Raw genomic sequence first — 22,358 nt, 5'->3', positions numbered from 1 at the left:
TTAAAGAACATAGAGATGACTGATTCATCACAATGTTTGTTTTGTTTTGTTCTCATATTAGTTATTTGGCATTCAAGGAACTCAATAAGTCATGGGGAGTGGAGGGGAGGATGCAATAGGAGTCATATTTCTGAAAATGAAATTTTTATTTTCATATACTCTTTGCATTGGCTCTTAAATTCAGGCATTTAGAGAAACATATTTCCCTTGATTAAATGTCCTGACTAAGGTAGTATCTAATAACAACTTTACCCTAAGCAGAATCATTGTTACCTTGATACTAAATAGTGGCAACAAATTTAATGTTTCATTCTTTCACCTACTCCCTAAGAAGCAATTCCAGAATCAGTCATCCTTTAAAAATAAATACCTGAGGACCCCTGGGTGGTTCAGTCAGTTAAACATCCAACTCTTGATTTAGGCTTAGGTCATGATCTCACAGTTGTGGGATCAAGCCCCACATTGGGCTCTGTACTGACAGCCTGGATGGAGCCTGCTTGGGTTTCTCTCTCTCTCTCTTTCTGTCCCTCCCACACTCACACACACACTCTCTCTCAATCAGTAAATAAACATTTAAAAAATAAAAATAAAAATAAACACCTGATTAGTTTTTGATAACACACAGAGGTAAAACAAAAATAACTGAAGTATATGTTTTTAATTCCAACTGGTTACAATTTCTAGTTTCAAACTAGTATTGTCTTTAATCTCTGATTAGCCTAGACTGAAAATTTAAATATAGAACACCTAAACAAAACACATTTGTGAACCAATTCATAAATTTAAGTCATATAAATCCAGGAAAGTGTATGCTTATTTGATGTTTCAGAATTTCTCCACCAATAAACAAGTTTCTATGTTCTGTCTACTTCGAGGCTAATGATGAGTCCTTGTACTTAGTTTGATGTCTTTCATCTTTGGCCTTTAAAATCCTTTATGAGCCTTAATTAATTCTTACCACACCTCTCTGAGACAGGTTGGTATTATCATCCCCTTTTTATAGTTGAGAAAATGAAGACAAAAAGAGATTAGTATGAGATCTGCCCAGTGACATAGGCCATCAGGGACTCATTCAGTGTAAGCTGCAATACTCATACATAACCATGCCGTTGGCCTCTTCATTTCTCCTTCCTATCAGCAGAAAAAGATTCTCACTTAGCAACATAGCTACGTTGAATTACTGTCTCACTCTGTAAAAATTACATTGTCTCTTGAAAGATTTATTTCATAGCTTTCTCTTTGCTACCGAATGGATTTTTGACATCTTGCAACTAAATATACAACTTGGTACTTTGAAGATATGAGAGTATGCATTACTTACAGTTAGATATAAAACATTCAGGATATTCTAGCATATAGTATCAGATTCCTTATGACATTTTAGAGCCCACAAAGGCCATTCACCTAAAAATCTTTATGGTAATATTATTATGATACAACCTCACATAGTGACTCATGCTGGCTTGTTCAGGCTTGCGCTCTTTGTGAACTAAGGAACCTGCATAAACCCAGTTACAACTAGTTTCTCTGCTATTGCATTATGCCTCACATTGACTGTGAAAGTAAATCTGCATATCTATTTTTCATTTAGAATTCAATAGCAAATATTTACAACTGAAATGAGAAAAATAAACTGACACTTTCTCATTACTTATTTTTTTACTGAGACATCGCAAAAAGTTCACCTTTAGACTTAACTAAATCTAGTGGCTTTGTTTTTCTATCCTTCACATGACTAGTATCTCTTATTAAAAGAGATAATGCCCATCTTTCAAAAGAATATTAAAATCATGGGATTTTTTTTACCTTATAGAAGAAATAGGCAAAAGGGATTAAAAGGTATGAACTTCCAGTTACAAAATAAACATATAAAATATAACATTGTATGCCAACTGTACTTCAATACTTTTAAAAACTAAATAAAATCACAGGATTTTAATGGTTTTTTTTAATTTATTTTTGAGACAGAGAGACACAGAGCATGAGCAGGGAGGGGCAGAGAGAGAGAGGGAGACACAGAATCAGAAGCAGGCTCCAGGCTCTGAGCTGTCAGCACAGAGCCCGATGTGGGACTTGAACCCACGAATGTGAGTTCATGACCTGAGCCGAAGTTGGAGGCTTAACCAACTGAGCCACCCAGGCGCCCCAAGGATTTTAAAAACTATATTAAAATTCCCTTGTCTAGATGGAAATGTTTGTTAGGAGATATCTCCATTATTAGATTTATTCTATGTTTGTTTTGCTTATGCTTTCTGAGTTTTTTTATTAATGTCATAGTACTCAAAAAACAAACAAAACAAAATCAAAAGTCCTAGTAGTCCATTAAATTCTATCAGATCACACTACCAGAAAATGGTTTCTCTCTTACAATAAAGTCTTCCTTCCCCTGCTCTATTTTGGATAATTTTTATAAAATACAATGCAATGATTACTTTTGAGGAAAAGGTGAAGAAAGGAAGGGCAAAAATGCACCATTTTAATTTTGAAGCTTTTGGAACTATACTATTCAAATATTTTATGCTGTACTGTACCCTTATGCCTACTCATCTTCCTTAATATAAAATCATCACTTTTTAAATTTAGGATATTACTAGTCATATGATCTCAAGATTAAACAATTTGTTTAAAAATTCTTCTATACTGAATTAAATCATAGTAAATTTAAAGTTCACTATATATGTGTATTTGTACATATGTTCCCATATAATAGGGAAAACAGCAAGACTTTTCAACATGAAAGGATAATTTAATCTAAGTCCATAGAGTGTGTCATACAGTTGGGGAAATGTGTGCCCATATGGTTTGGACATCAGCATGTCACAAAATAAATCTTTTCTTCTTAAAATAGAAATATGTTGCATTTTCATTAAATGACAGCTTTCAAAATAAGGACACATCTTTCAATATTTATTGCAACTTATAATGGAATTCTTATTTTAAGGTTTGGATAGAATCAGTTATGCTTGTTTGTCTTATACTCACAAATATTTATTTTATAAAGTAGTTGATAAACCTGCCTGTTCTATCTGGCAGCTTAGAACTAGGTCAATTTTACCATTTGGAGCTAAACACCATTCATCACCCTTATCTCTCCAACAGCTAATCTGAAGTAGTTAAGTAGTAATATATTGGCATTCCCCTTTTTAACTGACATAGCAAGCTATAAACTTAGCATTGCAAAACAGAAAGAAAGAAACTGTACATAAATCCTTATCGCTTTGGGGGCAGAAAGCTTGGTAAACTATTTACATTCAAAATAAAGAGCCTTGAAATAATTTTCACACAGTAAGTCAGTGAATTCTTTCCTGCTGGGTACTAGGACACCATGGAATATATTTAATGACCTGTGCAAGGAATAAAGTGTTTTGCTCTTAAAAGAGTTCATGTCAGAAAAAGAGCAAAGCATATTGAATACTTCTCATAATGTGGTAAGAGCCCTGTTCAGTATCCTCAATGACTCTGTCAGTGGCTGTGTATCAGGACTTTTTATGATGCGTGTGAATAATATAACACATAGTAATAGTAGTAGTAATGGCAGTATTTCTAATAATCACTCAGTCTTCCCTTAATAAACCAGACTCTCATGTGCTCCAGGCATATTTCAGCTCAGTTTCAAAAGCCCTTTTCATTTTTCACTGAGAGCAACTCACAAATTTGTTCTCTCTTTTCCAGAATCAACTCTTCATTGTTGCTTCTCTTGTTGACTTACAGTGAATGAAAAACTGTTCTGACATTATTGTGGTCTGCTTTTTATGAAAAACTAGTTGTTCTGGAGACAGACAGACAGAGTGACATACAAGATTAATTAGGAGCTAACACAAGGCATAATTATTTAAAAGCACACAATATGAAAGTAGATAAATTAGATAAAGATAACTAAAAGAAGGAAACAAGACACAGACACAACTCTTGCTCTCAGAAAACTGACAATCTAGTTAGAAGAAATAGAAACTGTTATCTCCTTTGCAATTTATGACAAATCATTCATTTTCCCCCCCATTCTAATTTTTAGCACCCTAGTTTGGGCACTTACTGTTTCCTGCTTAGATTACTACAGTGGTGTCCTCTAAAAAGAGGCTAAAATCATTTAGCCTCTGGTAAATCCTCCCACTTGATCCTTCCTGGATTAACTATTCATTCCAACTTTCATTTGGATTGTATTCACACAAGATTGTAGCATTCTGTTTCAAAAGTTCAACAACTAATGCCTTTGGAATACAGTTTTAATTTCTTAGTCTAGCCTCAGCCTCAATGCTTCTAAAATCAGATGCCCATGTACTCATCAACTTTCTCTGCTACAATATCCCCCACTTAAGTTAAACTCTGGGAAATCATTCCCTATATATGGCACACACTTTCCCATTTTTCTACCCTGGATTACACTGTTCCCTGTGTTTAGAGTTCCCTCTGTTGACATCCTACCCATTTAAGGTCAAGTTCATAAGCTGTTTCTTTCTACCCACAATTCCTCCAGCTGAAACTGACACATCTCTATGTGTGGCTCTGTCTCTGTCCCTGTGTGTCTCATTTAAATGCTCCAAATTCTTTCTTGGTTTCAGTCTTATGGCACCAGTCAAATACTACCTTGTATTGTTATGTTAATTTCTTTCTTCCTTAGGAGCATATAACCACCAGCACCACCACCACCACCACCCCCGCCCCGCAACATAACTCTTGGCATGTGTCATATATAGTGAGCACTTGGTAAATATTTGTGAGATGCTGAATGAAAACACTGAGAGGAACAAGCAAGTGTGCTGAGGTGAGGGCAAATACATAGGTAGACAAAAATGTCATATAAAGCTTTGTAAAAGAAGTGGAACTTAAATATAATATTGAAGAAAGAAATTTTATTCATAATTGTATTACATCTTGATTTATAGTTTCCTTACAAGAAACTTCTAATTTCTCACATAAACATTTCATTCATTTATAAAATATGAAGGAGGTGCAAAAAGGTGTTGGGGCCCAAAATGTTGAGGCCATTTTGAAAATTACAGGAGACAGAAAAAAATTCAGAATATCTGAAAGAGAATTTATTCAAAACAGTGGCATTATTTGCACCCAGACAAGTAAATGTCCAGATTTTGTGTGCTGAAACATCTGTTCAATTTTTGTATTCTATGTTCATCAGGTAAGTAGGCCCATCTGGGACTGGAATAACTTTTCTGGTCACTTAATATATATAACCTATTTCTTTCCAATTTATGTAGCTTTGAGGTGAACTATCTCCGGACCACTAAAAAATACTGGATGTGTGGTGCTTTGAAACACACACACACACACACACACACACACACACACACACACACAAGTAGAGAAGAGGAAAGAGACTGCAAGCATCAGAAACAGTACAGGAGTTGTCTCCCTGCAAAGCAGCTGGTCTCCTGCAAAGCAGCTGGTCTCAGAGCCTCTTGCTTGTTTCTCCAGTACAGTCTTTCTTCCCTCCCTCCCTTAAGATTTAGTACTTGATTCAAAAGGAATTCTAGCTGACCACAGAAAGAAGATAAGAAACAGTTGTGTAAGGCATTTATTTGCCCATGGATGAAGAGATGCGGAGATACCACCAAATGAATCCTGTTCTCCCACTCCCCGTTCCGCAATGCAGAGAAGTCTGTGTGATCTACTCAGGTATGAAGCCATGAGGAGAGATCCTTCCCCTCTTCCCCCACACTTTAAGGAGATAGATGGAACAAGCAAATGTTCTTTAGGCTGGATTTAGGCCTCAAAGCTCTTGAAAGGGGTAAATTTCCAGTAGGGCAAGATAGTCTTGGGGAGGAATTCAAGTATACAAGGTCAAACTACTCTGGAGAATAGCACAATAGAGTATTTGCCTAGGCTTGCGGAACAATCTACATGTATTCAAGCCAGAGATGGTGGGGGAGGTTCAAGGGCCTCCCACACTGGAAAGTGTGCTTAATGCTTTGGCATCCTGAGAACTTATCCAGACTAGCAGGAGGAAGTCTAACCCCACAAATGTACTTCTGTGAGAATTCTTCTTACATTTCCCACTCCCACTTGAAAACACAGCTGGGTGCACATGTGGTAGCCAGATGGCTCCCCAATTCACTCACAATATAGGAAGGTGGGGGCATAAGAGAAGATGGGTCAGCCTCCTACTGTACACTGACAACACATTAGTCAAATCAAACTCACCTATGGACAATTTTGGTTTTTACTAGCTCAGAGCAATACATTTTTATTGAAGAAATCCAGAGTGGATTTTTATTTATTTTTATTTATTTGGTTTTTCAGAGTATATTTTTAAATTACACATATACCCATTTCCTACTTTGTTCAGAAGAATACATCCATATTAAAATGAACGAAAAGTTTTAATTCCCAGAATTTTTATTACTTTGTAGTAATATTAAAAGACTAGACAGAATACAAATATTAAATGTAGACGACATTAAATAAATATTTCCTCACACTAGGTAGACTATAAGGATGCTCTCAAACACACAAATCTTCTCTAAAAGATAGCAAGCACTTTGGCTCATGTACAATATCATAAGTGATCAAAAAGTAAGACACACAATTGAGGCACTGAAAGATCTTTAAGCTCCTTCTGAATCATTAGAAATGAAATTGTATTTAGCTTTTTGTAAATCAACCCTAAGAGACATAAAGCACAATGACAAAACAAGTAGATGGATGTAGCGTGCATTTCTTTATGTAGCACATACTGATGTAGCAAACATAATCCAGTGTTCAAAGCTTCAGCCCCGGAATAGATAAATTCAGCTTTTTTTTTTTTTTTTAACAATCCTTGTTGACTATTCCATCCTCACATTCCTGTTTAAATTTCTTTGACAGCTTACCATTTCCTACATTCAACTTTCAAGTTTCTTTACTTGACCCTTCTCCTCACATCGCTAACACTTCAAATGTGTCTCCAACTACTTCCTTACATTCGTAAAACTCCTGCTCAAGATAAGTTGGTCTATGTATTGTTTCCTGAATTTATCATTCACATTCTATCTACCTTCATGGTTTTGCTCAAACTCTTCCCAATTGTTTTTATCACTTCTCCATTATCTTCTTTTTTTTTTTTAACTATTTTTTTAAATGTTTATTTTTGAGAGACAAAGAGAGCAGGATAGGGGCAGAGAGGGAGACAGCCCAATGTGGAGCTTGAACTCATAAACTGTGAAATCATGACCTGAGGCTAAGTTGGACACTTAACCAACTGAGCCACCCAAGAACCCCTCCATTACCTTTCTTGAAGATGCAGTTTAAGTGCTACCTCTTGCAAGAAGCTTTTCCCAACTATCTCCCTACCAACAGATCCACACATATCCATACTGTTATAGAACACCCTCTTCCCCCTACTCATTTGGCAAGTATTGTCTGAACTACCAGGTTTTCTTTACTTCATGTTATATCATCATTGTTATACCACATATATTTATTCCTCTTCCCAAGATCAAGGATCAGGTCTACTATCTATTTTTATCCCCAGAAACTAGAACTATAAAGTACTCAATAAATACTGTTGCTGATAATAATGTTGATGTGATGCTAATGGACCCATAGAAAACAAAGTCTATGGCAGAATCACTTGGGAAATAGCGGCTACAAAAAATACAAGTTTACCCCACTGAAAACACCATATTCCTCCAGATATTTTCCAGATAGACATAAAAGTAACTTATACCATGTTTTCACTGATAATCAGCAATTTCTTTGTTTTCTTATGGTAATTACATTCATTTTGATGTATATCTTTTAAGACTGCATTTTTAAAATTGTTTAATGTTTTATTTATTTTTGAGAGAGACAGAGACAAAGCTTGAGTGGTGGTGGGACAGAGAAGGAGGGAGACACAGAATCTGAAGCGGGCTCCAGACTCTGAGCTGTCAGCATGGAGCCCAACGTGGGGCTTGAAACCACGAACCACGAGATCATAGCCTGAGCTAAAGTCGGATGCTTAACCAACTGAGCCACCAAGGTGCCCCTTAAGACTGCATTTTTAAATTACCTATATTCCACATTACATATTTAAATATTATGTAAAATATGCTATCTCACATTTGAAAACTCAACACACAAAATTATTTCCAGGAATTTTTTTAAAAGTTGCAGTCAAATTGTTAGTGTTTTTCTCCCTAGGTATAGTAATTTCCTTATCTATGCTAGTCCATGCTGGTTTGCTTACCCCTTTGAGTTATCTGATGACTCACAATTCTTGAAATGGACAAGAACACACATACCCAAGAATATGTGCCATGATTCTGTGAAAACTCTCTACAGCTAAGAATCATAATTTCTTAATTCTGATCTTGGCTCTACTACTGTGTCCCTTTACTATAAGTTAAATGGGAATAACAACATCTTTTCTTACTGCATATTAGATAATAGATATGACATAATAGATCTAAAAATCCTTATAGGAAAGGTAATACATAAAGTCAAGGTATCACTCATTAAGTAAAAGTTGAAGATAATAACCAAAATTCGCATCTCTTCATTGCTTGAAAAAAAACCTTTCTCTAAGTTACTAAGCACCTATAATGCCTGGGAACTCATAAATAAATAAGAAGGAGGACAGCCCCGATCTCAAAATATAGCAAAGACAAAGAGTTAAACAAATAGAACAGAGGTCAGGAAAATTCACTGCCTGTTTTTGTAAGGCTTGTGAGCTAAGAATGGTTTTTACAGAGAAGCATTTGCAATCAGTTTGATGAATGGAAAACACCAAATTTGAACTACAAGTAAGAGAAATAGTATCCTCTCCAAAAGAATTCTACTCTTCAATGAATGTATTAGTATTACAAAAAAAATTGTACTTATTATTTTATTTTTAATTTTGTCAATAAAAAATCATTACAATGTATTTTCTTTCATTATATAAGTTCCTACATAATATCCTTGATTTTGTCTCTTGGCCTGCAAAATCTAAAATATTCAATAACTGTAAACTTTACAGAAAAAGTATGCTAACCCCAAAATAATTAAACATAATTATACTATAATATGGTAAATATAATGATAGAAAATACAATTTGAGAATTCAAGTAATGATGAAAATATTGGGGAGGAGCACCTAAATCATCTTTGCATATGGTTTCAGTAGACTTCTGGGAGTAGATGGCATTGGACTGAGTCTGGAAAGCTAAGTAGGAAAAAACAAAAGAAGAGGAATGGGCAGAGGGGTCACCAATGATGGTTAGTGGGAAAACTTTGATTAAAGTCACTTCAGGTCCTCAGATAAGCAAATACCCAGATGGGATTAGATATGATTAGTTCCAGGTGTTGATGACTCTTCATTCTATAGCCCAACCATAGACTCAATTCCAATTATAATCAGTTGCCCGATGGTGTTTTTAATAAGCTCTGAAAGAGCTATGTGAGTGCATGTAGGAAATCCTACTGTGAAGACACCATAATCCTATTCTTCTTACAGACATGGGTCCTTGTTATATATTGCTGTAAGCCTGACCTGCCTTTAGCATATTCAGTGTTCAATTTTTAAAGCTACATTGTTTGGGGGCACCTGATTGGCTCAGTAGGTTGGGCATCTGACTTCTACTCAGGTCATGATCTCAACAGTTCGTGGGTTCGGGCCCTGCATTGGGCTCTGTGCTGACAGCTCAGAGTCTGAAGTCTACCTCATATTGTGTCTCCCTCTCTCTCTCTGCTCCTCCCCTATTCAGTCTCTCTCTGTCTCCCAAATAAATAGTAAAAAATGTTAAAAAAATTTTTTTAATAAAGTTGTATTGTTTTATATAAGAGAGTAAAATATTTCACTTTTTAGTGACAGAAATACATAGGAAATAAAATAAATGTTAAAAAAAAACAATAAAAGTCTTTGCAGTGACATCCAAATTCTAAATATATATTTCCAGTAACAGATAATGAGTAGAACACATGTATATGCTTACCCCTTCTGCCTCAAAAAACATCACAAAAATGATGGCAGAAAAGGGCTTTTTAAAGATGTAAAACATTGATGAAAAGGAAAACTGGAAAGAAAAGAGCAGAGAGAACTGTCAAAAATAAATTGACAGCTGCAAAGCATATGATCAAATAAGTAGTAACTAACTTCTTAGCAGACCAGAGGCTGAAACGTAAATGCTTATAGCTTGGAAAGTCAAGAGGCAGGTGAATTCATTATATAAAACCTTAAGAAACTTCAGGGACTGGAGGCACCTAGTACCTCTAAAAGGTGATTGCCAGTGGAGACACAAATAGGAGGCCTGGTTAAAAGTCTGGATGAGACAGAGACTATTCAATCCCCCAGCTCCTGACAACCACAAGAATCAAGGCGACCACTTTCCCTTCACTCAACAGAAGACTGGAAGTTTACTCTCCAAAGATTTTAAAACACAGGGACTCTAGATTTGAGATTATAAAGCAAGATAAGGGCTACAGTGCCATACTAAAAACAAGTGAATTGGGGCGCCTGGGTGGCTCAGTCAGTTGAGCGTCTAGCTTCAGCTCACGTCATCATCTCACATTTGTGGGTTCGAGCCCTGCCTCAGGCTCTGTGCTGACAGCTAGCTTAGAGCGTGGAGCCTGTCTTCAGATTATGTGTGTGTGTGTGTGTGTCTCTCTCTTTCTCTCTCTCTGACCCTTCCCTGCTCACCCTTTCTCTCTCTTTCTCAAAAAAATAAACATTAAAAATTTAAAAATAAAATAAAAACAAGTGAATTAAATAAAAATCTATATCCTAAATGATGAGAATTAAACTGTTCTCCACCAGATATCCCAGAATTCTCTAGAGCACCAGATATCTAGTGGATATCTCCTCATAATGCTACATTAAAACTCAACAATTGATGTCTTGGTCACATGGTAAATTATAATTTAAGTGTATAATTAATTTATACAAGGTCAGCTATATAATATGTCAGCCCTCTTTTACACAAAGCAGGAAAATTAACATTAAAAATACTAAAATAGGGGAATGCGTGGGTGGCTCAGTGATCTCAGCTCAGGTCTTAATCTCAGAGTAATGAGATCCAGGCTCCATGCTGGTGCAAAGTCTACTAAAAAATAAAAAAATAAAATAGAAAGTGTTTATTTTTCCTTCCTCAGTCTCTCTTTTGACTTGTTGACTTGTCATGGTATTTTACTCTTTTCTTTTTTTTTTCATCATGGTGCTTTTCTTACTTGCTGTTTAATATTTTAATTAGGAAAAGAAATTTAACATTAACTTATTTAACCCACCATTCATCTTTATATTGGGCAATGCATTTTTAAATGCAAATATAAGAGCATTTAATTCACATATAGAATCACCAGTTTTAGCTCAGGTCATGGTCTTGTGGTCTAAGATCAAGCCCCACATCAGGGTCTGGGCTGACAGTGTCCAGCCTGCTTGGGATCTTCTCTCTATCCCTCTCACTCTGCCCTTCCTCCCCTGCTCTAAAATATATTTTTTTTCCTCTCCAAATCTGTGACTTGTCTTTTCATTTTCACAACAATATCTTTTGAAGAGCACAAGGTCTTAATTTTGTAGGCTTTTTTTAAAATTTTTTTATTATATAAACTCTACCCTCAGCTTGGGGCTTGAACTCATGACCTTGAGATCAAGAGTCACAAGGTCTACTGACTGAGTCAGCAAGGAACCCCTAGGGTCTTAATTTTGATAATATGTATCAATTCATTTCTTTTATAGTTCATGCTTTCTAGGGCCTAAGAAATCTTTGTTAACCAAATGTTACAAACATTTTCTTCTAGAAATTTTTATAGCTTCTTCTAAAAATTTTTATAGCTTTTGGTCTATGGTTCATTTTGAGTTAATTTTTTTAATCTATTACAGGTGGCTTTTAGGTTTAGCATAAAATTTTATATATTTTTTGTATTTGATATTCAATTGTTCCTGCACCATTTTTTTAAATTTTTTAAATGTTTGTTTATTTTTGAGAGAGAGAGAGAGAAAGACAGAGTGCAAGTGAGGAGGGGCAGAGAGAGAGAGGGAGACAAAGAACCTGAAGTAGGCTCCAGGATGTGAGCTGTCAGCACAGAGCCCAACATGGGGCTCAAACCCACAAAATGTGAGATTGTGACCTGAGTCAAAGTCGGATGCTCAACCAACTGGGCCGCCCAGGTGCCCCCCAGCAGCATTTTTTGAAAATCTGTCTTTTACACCATTAAATTACCTAATCATCTTTGTTGAAGATCATTTGACCATACAGTTTGTTTTTCTGTTTCAGAATATTTTTTGCCTTTGCATTTCCAAATAAATTTTAGAGTAACTCTGTCCATTTCTATCAAAAAGTTGCTTCAATTTTTATTTGAATTACATGGATTCTATAGATAAATTGAGATAATTAACATCTTAAAAAAAGCAATTTTTTCGATCCATGAACATGGTGTCTCTCCAGTTATTAGGTCTTCTTTCATTTCTCTCACCAATGTATAATAGTTTTCAATGTATAAATCTTCCATATTTTTCTTAGATTTATCCCATATGGTTCATGTTTTAATTCTGTTGTGATATTTTTAAAAGTTTCAATTTCTAATTGTTCATTCCAAGGAAAGATAATTGATTTTTGTATCCTGGGACCAGCTAAATAATTCACTCATTAATTTTAGATTTTTTTTTTTTTTCACTTTCTTGGGATTTGGAGGGAACAATCATACCATCTGAAACTATTGATAGTTTTCTTTTCTTTTTTTTAATGTTTATTTATTTATTTTTTGAGAGAGAGAAAGAGAGAGCTAGAGAGTGAGCAAGAGAGGGGCAGAGAAAGAGGGAGACAGAATCCCAAGCAGCCTCTGCACTGTTAGCTAGCCTCTTATGCGAGGCTACAATCTACACTGAGAGATTATGACCTGAGCTAAAACCAAGAGTTGGCCGCTTAACCAGCTGGCCCCCCAGGTGCCCGCCCCAATAGCTTTATTTCTTAAATATGAAAGCATAGACAAGGATCACAGGATATTTGATAGAAGCCTCTAACATAAAGGGAAGAATGAAAGAAAGAAAGAGAGAGAGAGAGAGAGAGAGAAAGGAAGGAAGGAAGGAAGGAAGGAAGGAAGGAAGGAAGGAAGGAACGAAAAACCTTTTCAGAAAATAGAAAAGACAAGGTAACGAAAATTAAGAGAGAATGGAGTATCAGAAAATTAGAGGTTCATCGTGTGATTAATGGTAGCTCCAAAAGAGAGAGCAGAGGTATTGGGGGGATGGAAGGCACAAGCAGTTATTAATGACGTTATAGTATAAGAAATTTTCCCTGAACTAAAAAAGCCTGAATTTCTAGTACCCAGCATGATATTAAAAAGATCTATATTATGCTCATTATTGTGAAACTTCAGAGGATCATGGACAAAATGGGAAAGGACTGCAAACATTCCATTGAGGAAAAAACAATTTATATACAAAGATTCAGGAACTGAAATGGTATCAAACTTTAAACTTGCAACCCTATAAGAGTCAATGAAACAGGGGCGCCTGGATGGCTTAGTCGGTTAAGAGGCCAACTCTTGGTTTTGGCTCAAATCAATGATCTTGCAGTTCTTCAATCTGAGCATCACATTGGGCTCTGTGTTGACAGCGCAGAGCCTGCTTGGGATTCTCTCTCTTACTCTCTCTTTCTGCCCCTCTCACACACACATACACACTCTCTCTCTCTCAAAATAAATAAATAAACTAAAAAAAAAAGAAAAAGACAATAAAACAGTGCCTTTAATATTTTGAGAGAAAATAATTTCCATAATATAATAATTATATTTAGAATAAATATATTTTAAGACATTTAAAGGGTCTACTAGAAAAGGAAAAAACTACAAGGAGAAAGAAGGCGGCATAAGATCCAAAAATAGGGGGGAAACATATAGTAAAGGTAAGAGGAATCGCAGGACAATGGTGCAAAGAAATTCTAGATCCGATCTATGCAGCTAGGTCTAAAGAGTATCAAGTCCATACTGGAGCAGAAGAAAGCTCTAGGAAGAATGTCTCCCAGGGTAAAAATTGTTAATATGCCAAATGTGTCCAATCCTATCAAGTAGATTTATGTTTCTAATAGACAGGTTAGGGATACTTAGCTACATAGAATACAAAGCAAACAACAACAACAGCAAAGAGGCAATTATTTACTCTGGGAAGGAAAAGAAAATAGTACAAGAAAAGAAAATATACCAAATATAAATGAACATACTAATATGCTATGTGACTCAGTTTTTAGTAATACATGGTCATAATCATTATAAAGGCTGAGTAGTGACATATACAGAAATAGTGATAATTGTATTGGGAAAATGGTAGGAATAGAAGTCTAATGGATAAAATATAAAGCTCAAAAATTATATACCTGTATTTATCTAGCAAATACTTATAGAATACTTATTGTACTAAGCAGTAAGCACTTCAGAAATGCTATTCATTTACTGCTCATATTGGCTCTATGAGTTACTCTTATTATTAATTCTAATTTGCTGATGAAGGAAAAAAGTCACAGAAAACTTGACTTTCCCAAGATCAGTGATTCTCAACAGGGGGTGATTTTGTTTCTTCAGGGGACATTTGGCAATGCCTGAAGACATTTTTAGTTGTTGCAGCTGGGATGGGGTAGATATCAGAGATACTGCTACATAGTCTAAAATTCACAGAACAGCTCCCTACAACAGAAAGTTATCTGGCACAATGTGTCAGTGGTGCCTATCAAGAAACACCGACCAAGATAAACAGAAGTGGAGAATATAGAGCTGGGATTTGGATCCCAGCAGCTCTTGAATACCACCTTAATATGCTGCCTTTTAACAGCAGCCTATGGATGTTATTTAGAAACATGTAAGTATATATATCAGAAGAAGGAGCTGGAAATATTGAAAGCAGTTCCCTCTAGAGAGAAATAATTTGGGGAGAGGAATAAGGGCCACTGGACTACGTGGGGGTTGTTTTTTTGGGGGGGGTGTTGTTTTGTTCTTGTTTCTTGCTGTTTTTTAAAAGACCTGAAGAAGAACTATTTGAATTATATTTACTTTTAAAAAAGATTTTTTAACGTTTATTCACTTTTGAGAGACAGAGTGTGAGCAGGAGAGGGGCAGAGAGGGAGGGAGACACAGAGCCCAGATGCAGGGCTCGAACTCATAAACCATGAGAACATGACCTGAGCCGAAGTCAGAGGCTTAACCGATTGAGCCACCCAGGCGCCCTGAATTATATTTACTTTTAAGTGTAAAACTAATTATAAATATTCAAGTTATAAACTTCTTTTAGCTTATAGTTTCCCACATTTTAGAAGTGATCAAAAAAATGCAGTTTATAAGACTTGTCTCTCAGTAAATTTTGATTGAATGAAAAGAAGGAAAAATGCATGGAGGACAGAATACATACAAAAAGAAAGAGGCACCTGGCTGGCTCAGCTGCTTAAGCGTCCAACTTTGGCTCAGGTCATGATCTCATGGTCTGTGGGTTCGAGCCCTGTGTCAGGTTCTGTGCCACAAGCTTAGAGCCTGGAGCCTGCTTCTGATCCTGTGTCTCCCTCTCTCTGCCCCTCTCCCACTTCACTCTGTCTCTTGCTCTTTCTCAAAGATAAATAAACATTTAAAAAAAATTTTTTAAGACAATTTTTGTCTTGATTGACATCTTGCATATCAAGTTCCAACTTACACCATAATGAAGCATTTCAGACAAAAAATCCTGAGGATCCAGATTCCTAATTGAAAAACAATTTGACCTTATTATAAGCAAATAAGAAAAAATAGCTTTATTAGATAATGAGAGATTACTAGCTCTGTAATTACATATGTAAAAAAGCATCTATGGTAGAGGAACAATGAAGTTATTTTTTGAAAAATATTGAAAGTAAGTTAAATAAGGATGACACTGTTGGTCTGAATAATTATTTTTAAATTCATACATAGTACTCAACCTTTAGCTCTTGTTTTAAAAAGTTTATTTATTTATTTTGTGAGTGACATAAAGAAAGACCAAGATTCCCAAGCAGGCTCCACACTCATTGCAGAGCCAGACATGGAGCTCAATCCCATAAACCGTGAGATCATGAGCTGAACCATAATCAAGAGTCAGAGGCTTAAGAGGCTGAGCCACCCAGGTGCCCCTCACTCAACCTTTAAAGATCCATATAAAAATTACAAATCCAACCTGGAAACTCACCTGTCCCCCAATATCTTGTAATAGTAACAATAGATCTTTAACAGGATACACTGCAGAGAAAAGGAAGAAAGACACTAAGTTCCTGTTACTACTATTAGCAGTACATTGGATCAGCAGATTATCTTTACTCTCAGAGAAAACAAAAGCATTTTCAAGAATCTTTCCTATCTCTATTAATTTCCTCACAGATCTATTTTCTTTACTCAGATATTTATATTCCTGTTTAAGGTTCTATATGTGTGCCTTTTGTTGTTGTTCTGACCAGGTAATTTTACCTGTTTCATAAAGCAAAATGACATCAAAATGTATATAGTAAGAAGTCTTGCTCTTGCTGCTGTCCACATTCACGAATGCTGTCCATTGCTCCCTGATCCTTACAGGTAACCACTTTTAACAGCATCTTTTAATGGCATGAATCCTGTCAATATTTCTTTATGTAAATACAAGCAAATCTACATTTGCGTGTGTATATATGTGTGTGTATTTTTTCTTATATTTTCCATATAGTTTCTTTACTTCACAAAACAAGTTTTCTAAAACATTTATTTATTATCGAGAGATAGAGAGAGACATAGCATGAGCTTGGGAGAGGCAGAGAGAAGGGGAGACACAGAATCTGAAGCAGACTCCAAGCTCTGAGCTGTCAGCTGTCATGACCTGAGCCGAAGTTGGATGCTTAACCGACTGAGCCACCCAGGTGCCCCTCACAAAGCAATTTTTGAAATAAAATTTATTATGTCAGTTAAAGTTTGGCCATCCTAGAGATACTCATCACTTAACAAACTAGAAAATTTAAGTCCAGATAGATGATATCTCTATTAAAGGTACTACCATAATAATGGGGCGCCTGGGTGGCTCAGTCGGTTAAGCCTCCGACTTTGGCTCAAGTCAGATCTCATGTTCATGGGTTCGAGTCCCGCATCAGGTTCTGTGCTGACAGCTAGCTCAGAGCCTGGAGCCTGCCTCCGGTTCTGTGTCTGCTTCTCTCTCTGCCCCTCCCCCTCTCATGCTCTGTCTCTCTATCAAAAGTAAATAAAACATTAAAAAAAAAAAGGTACTACCATAATAATTATATAACAATTATTTAATTATGAAATAATTATTTAACAATTTCTTAAAGTTTTCCAATTTCCAGACACTAAAAGAATATTTTTATTTTTATTTTTATTTTTTTTAATGTTTTATTTATTTTTGATACAGAGAGAGACAGAGCATGAGAGGGGGAGGGGCAGAGAGAGAAGGAGACAGAACCAGAAGCAGGCTCCAGGCTCTGAGCTAGCTGTCAGCACAGAGCCTGACGCAGGGCTCGAACCCACAAATGTGAGATCTGACCTGAGCCGAAGTCGGAGGCTTAACGAACTGAGCCACCCAGGCGCCCCTAAAAGAATATTTTTAAAATCAGGTGTGCATTTTCTATGTTTTTAGTACGTTTTAAAAAGTTTCTAGTTAAGCCAACTTCAAGAAAACCTATACTTTAACAAAAGTTATATTTGGAAACAAATTCATAATGAGACTTAACAATATCCCTTATATAAAAATAAATCAGTGGTATTAATTTGGCTAAATTTTGTATCATTTTCCATGCTGTTCAATAGTAATTTCTTAAAATTTAAATAACATACTACTTTGTCAAAAATTTTAATGTCTTATATTTAAAGAAAATATCAGGGGGCCTGGGTGACTTAGTCAGTTAAGTCACCAACTCTCAATTTCAGCTCACGTCATGATCTCATGGTTTGTGAGATCAAGCCCCAAGTGGGGATATGTGCTGGCAGCATGGAGCCTGCTTGGGATTTTCCCTCTGCCCTTCTCTGGCTCATGCATGCACACACGTGCCCTCTCTCTCTCATAATAAATACATACACGTTTAAAAAAATTTAAAAATATCATTCTTGGTATAGTCAAAGGCCATAAAACAAATCCTAAAAGCCTTAGTAATAATGTTAAACTCAAATCTCTTTCAACAAGATTTTAATGGGACACTATGGGGCCTGGAATTGTATAAATAATTAAACCGTTTTTCCTTTCTTTCTACTATTAATTTCCCATCCCGCAACCCCATGCAACCTGGCAACTCAGTTGGAAACACACTTAAGGTGAGCTCACAGTGGGGACTTGGCAGAGGAGAAAAAGAAAAATGCAGCCCCTAACTATCCACCAAGTTCACCTAGGAATACTCCCCTTCACAGGCTTCCCAGTGAGACTCACTGGGCTTAGAACCAAAGGAGAGTTTGTTTCTCTCTGATTCTGCCAAGATTCTTCCCAGGAGCAAAGCCTATTCCATGGTCACAGGAAAATCACTATTATAAAATGTTGGTGGTATTTGAATGAATAGTCTTCTATTTCAATTTAAATTAATATTATCTTCGGGGTATATATTAAATTCATTGCCTCCATTTTTATTTGAAGTGGAAAAAGAAATTATGTTGAACATAGGGAAAGACCCAGGAGACAATCAGAAGTCATTGCACCATGTCTTTCAGGATTTCTTTAGGCATATGAACCCATCTTTGTCTCAAAAAAAAAAAAAAATCTTACGGAAATGGAAAAATAAGCTCCATGGTCTCAAAACAAGGAGAGAAAAAAATTCAAGAAATATAAAATAATGAGAAAAAATTAAATATCTATTAAATAACCACCATAAGCAAAGGTATATATCCCCTACAAATGTGTACAGGTTAAAAAATAATAATTAATGTGCTACCAGTAGTAAGATAAAACCATCAAACTATAGCTTATATTAGCTCTCTATTAGAAAAATTAAATTGATATTCTTTCATGAGAATTATATATATTCACATGCAGGAAAATGAGAATAAAGAAAAATAATTAGTACTTTATCAAAACTTCACCAATGATATTTCAATCACATCAGATTTTCCTAGAAGATGTTCTGTCTTAACAAATTTATCTTCTCCTAGAAAGATGTTCTGTTATAACAAATTTTGCAGAGTGTAGTTATCTTTCTTTGAGTCATTTGTCTTTGTATGTGTGTTTTTTGGTGAAGATAAGCTATAAGAACATGAAATTCTTGTTTTTTTAAGTTTATTTATTTTGAGATGGAGACAGAGAAGGAATGCCAGTGAGAGAGAGGCAGAGGGAATCACAAGCTGACCCCACACCTTCATCACAGAGCCCGATGTGGGGCTCAAACCCATGAACTATGAGATCATGACCTGAGCCAAAGTCAAGGCTTAACAGACTGAGCCACTAAAGTGCTTCCTCTTTTTTTTTTTTTTTAATGTTTATTTACTTATTTTTGAGAGAGAGAGAAAACACAATTGGGGGAGAGTCAGAGAGAGAGAGAGAGGGAGACACAGAATCCAAGGCAGCCTCCAGGCTCTTAGCGGTCAGTGCAGAACCCAGCACACAGGGTTCAAACTCGCCAACCATGAGATCACGACCTAAGCCTAAGTCAGACGCTTAATCAACTAAGCCACCCAGGCGCCCTGAAATTCTTTGTATAATCTACATCCATGCAGCTTTGCTTATGCTATCATTTTTTTAAAGTATTATTAACAGGAATGAAAGCATGACACTAACAGCTGAACTGCATGCTACTGAGTATTATTAGTTGGCATTGATGAATTCCTAAAATCAGAAAGAACATGCTAAGTCGTTAATACCTATCTTTAAACACTGAGGTGGCAAGTGAATCAGGTGATTTGCAGATGGCTAAACAAAAATTTATTTTCTGTTAAAGTATTATTAATCAGGTGCCAAATACAGTAAGAATTCTGCAGAATTTTATAGTGAATCCATAAGCTTTTTTGTCTTCAAAAGTACAAGCAATATTTATCATATATAAAAGTGAAAGTAACAACAAATATCAAATTCATTTATGAAAGAACAAAAAAAAAAAGCCAAAAGGAATCTCTAGTTCTTTCACAGTCAAAAACAATCTGTGTTGGGAAGAAGAAATTTAAAAGTCCAAAGCAAAATAATGAATACATTTTCCTTTACATTGTTAGAAGCACAATATAAAATGATATTATTTTCAAGGGGAAAATGCCATATTACTAATATAAATATACACTTTTCAAAGAATGATAACAATAGTAGTATGAAATAGACAAAATTAAGCAAGGGTTTTGTACTTACAATACAAATATTGCCTCAGGATGTTAGTTTGAGCAGAACCATATAAACCTTAACTTCATTCATGATCATGTCAAATTAACTACTTTGGCTATTTGTTTTCTCCTCCATTACAGGCCTCTTGTGCCTTAGAGCTGTTAAATTTTACTTGGCTTAATCTATAACTAAAGGAAGACTGAAATAATCATCTGCGTCATCTAAAGAAAACACACTTATACGACACTGTGGGGGAAGAGAAAGGCAGTGGCCTGGCACCGATGACAACCAAACAGAATTTGGGAACCAAATCAATGGACCTGTAAAGATAAGTAATTTGACAGAAAAATTTCTATAGTAACTGAGAAATCAATGATACTAACACAACCTTTTGTCAGATTTCTGCATTTAGTTGATAACTATATTTACACTTTCATCTTACTACTGTGGTTATAGTTGAACATGTTATGAACAGAATTGTTTAGGTGATATAAAGAAAATTATTTTATGAAAATATTATTGTATTCTTTTTAAAATTTATTTAAAATTCATTTTAAGTTTGCTCATAAAGTTCTTACTTATTTACTTAAATATTCATGGCAAACTTATTACCACTTCCCTATAATCTTTTCACCCTATTCTTACCACCCACTGAACCAAACTCTGCCTGTAGAACACCCATGCTGCAGTCCTCAAGGAGCAGATACTGATTATGGCCTCATTAATACAGTATCCATTTCTAGACCCTGTTTCCCATGCCTGCTTTTGCTTTCCTTGTAGTTAGCTGGTTACAATTTTGGCCAGTAATATGTAGGTGAAAAGAGCAGAGTCTTTTAGGAAAAGTTTTTAATTATATATGTATATAATTATATGTATATTATTATATATAGAGACAGATGGACAGAGAGTCAAAGACACAAAGAGAAAGCCAATACTTTCCCATCCTTCATAAGGTTTTGAAAGGGGATTGAATATCTGGAATTACAGCAGTCCTATTATGATTTTTTAAAATTAATTTATTTAAATTCAAGACAGTTAACATACAGTGAGTACTGGTTTCAGGAGTAGAACCCAGTGAGTGATTTATCACTTACATATAACACCCAGTCCTCATCCGAACAAGTGCCCTCCTTAATGTCCATCAGCCTTTTAGCCCATCCCTCCACTCATCTCCCCTCCAGCAATCCTGTTTGTTCTCCGTATTTAAGATTGTCTCATGGTTTTCCTCTCTGTTTTTATCTTATTTTCCCTTCCCTTCCCTTATATTCTTCTGTTTTGTATCTTAAATTCCTCATGTGAGTAAAGTCATATGATATTTGTCTTTCTCTAATTTCGCTCAGCATAATACACTCTAGTTCCATCCACATTGTTGCAAATGGCAAGATTTCATTTTTTTTTTGATCACTGAGTAATATTCCAGTGTGTGTGTGTTTGTGTGTGGTGTGTGTGTGTACTGTGTGAACTACATCTTCTTTATCAGTTCATCAGTCAATGGATATTTGGGCTCTTTTCATAATTTGACTATTGTTGATAGTGCTGCTATAAACATTGAGGTGCATGTGCCCCTTAGTATTAGCATTTTTATACCTTTTAGATGAATACCTAGTAGTGCAACTGCTGGGTTGTAGGGTCCTATCACAATTTTAAGAGAAAGGCAAAGAGAACTGAAATATAGTGACCCTGGCTTGGATATCAGAAACAGTTGCCTACCACATGGCTTTTTAAAAAATTAATTTATTTATTAATTTATTCTTAAACTTACATCCAAGTCATTAGCATATAGTGCAACAATGACTTTAGGAAGATTCCATTGATTCATCCCCTATGTATAACACACAGTGCTCATCCCAACAAGTGTCTTACTTAATGCCCCTTACCAATTTAGCCCATCCCCCCTCCCACAACCCCTCCAGCAGCCCTCTGTTTATTCCCTATATTTAAGAGTCTCTTATGTTTTGTCCCCCTCCCTGATTTTGTATTATTTTTGCTTCCCTTCCTTATGTTCATCTGTTTTGAATCTTAAATTCCTCATAAGAGTGAAGTCTTATGATAATTGTCTCTAATTTCACATAGCATGAAACCCTCTAGTTCCATCTGCATAGCAGCTAGTGGCAAGATTTCATTCTTTCTGATTGCCGAATTATACTTGTGTGTGTGTGTGTGTGTGTGTGTGTGTGTGTGTGTGTGTATACATATATATATATACACCACATCT

General features: G+C 35.6%; 1 long non-coding RNA gene across 1 annotated transcript in view; it reads right to left on the bottom strand.

The window, feature by feature from the left end:
* Window positions 1–16,123, bottom strand: part of LOC115280324 — a 59,388-nt gene extending 43,265 nt beyond the window's left edge. The window contains exon 1 of the long non-coding RNA XR_003903748.1: window positions 16,070–16,123. This is a non-coding gene — a long non-coding RNA (uncharacterized LOC115280324). The remainder of the gene's footprint in view (window positions 1–16,069) is intronic.
* Between the last annotated feature and the right edge of the window lie 6,235 nt (window positions 16,124–22,358).

Source organism: Suricata suricatta, chromosome 1, assembly GCF_006229205.1.
Source record: "Suricata suricatta isolate VVHF042 chromosome 1, meerkat_22Aug2017_6uvM2_HiC, whole genome shotgun sequence".
Lineage (NCBI taxonomy): Eukaryota > Metazoa > Chordata > Mammalia > Carnivora > Herpestidae > Suricata > Suricata suricatta.
This window is presented reverse-complemented; position numbering and strand designations above follow the sequence as displayed.